At 43.3% G+C, this 891-nt stretch overlaps 1 pseudogene; it reads right to left on the bottom strand.

Moving 5' to 3' along the window:
- Positions 1 to 307: 307 nt before the first annotated feature.
- On the bottom strand, positions 308 to 867 carry LOC111658553 (lysine-specific demethylase phf2 pseudogene; annotated as a pseudogene).
- Positions 868 to 891: the final 24 nt, after the last annotated feature.

The raw sequence follows: 891 nt of genomic DNA, 5'->3' as shown, positions 1-891 counted from the left end.
TTTAAAGTAAGAAAAATAAACTTTTTTTTCATCCATCAATAATTTGTTTAATTAATCCAGTCCATGGTGACACCTTCCAATTTATTATTTAGCAGAGAACCCAAAGATGTTTAATTCACGTTTAATATGAAAAACAGAGAAGAAGCAAATCTCTGAAACCAGGGAACGCTCAAGATTAATCACGTAACAAAATCTATATATCAGCTCACACACACACACACACACACACACACACACACACACACACACACACACACACACAGACAGACAGAATCTGCTGTAATTATGACCTGACTGAGGTTCTGACCTGACGGGATGAACAGACTCTGGCCTTGCTTCAGAGTGCATTTGTAACACTTGTCCACTTGGTCAGCGAAGAACATCTCGCTGTGATTGGACGACGACCTCCAGCGCTCGTACAGAGACAGGTTGGCAGACGTGGGCTTGATGAGGAAGAAGATCTTCTCTCCCTGCAAAACACAAACGCAATCAGATTTTCTGGCATCATCATCATGGGAGAGATGTAATGTATTCCACATTTCCTCTTGAAGGCCTCCTACAAGAAAATCAGTGCAGTATAAACAGTTTTCTCATCATATTAGAGGCAGATGACACTGACAGTCTGATACATATTTTTAACACAAGGCCCAACACACTGGTCTAACCAGAAGCGTGACATACCTTTAGGATGTGGTACCAGACGGAGGCACCACCGCATTCGATGTGGAAGTCTGTGTAGCTGTCTTTCACACAGATGAGACAGTATTTGGTGACTTTTGGCTTCCCGAGCAGAGCATCATCAGGCCAGTAGTTTTCTACCCAAGACAACCGCCGCACAATCTGTGGGCTCTCCACTATACTGTTCATCCTGTCCCAGACAAACAGACAGAG

This window comes from Seriola lalandi, unplaced genomic scaffold, assembly GCF_002814215.2.
Source record: "Seriola lalandi dorsalis isolate HSWRI2012SDOR001 ecotype SW California unplaced genomic scaffold, Sedor1 jcf7180001979819, whole genome shotgun sequence".
NCBI classification, from domain to species: Eukaryota; Metazoa; Chordata; class Actinopteri; order Carangiformes; family Carangidae; genus Seriola; species Seriola lalandi.
Note: the sequence above shows the minus strand (reverse complement) of the source record. Positions and strands in the feature narration are given on the sequence as shown.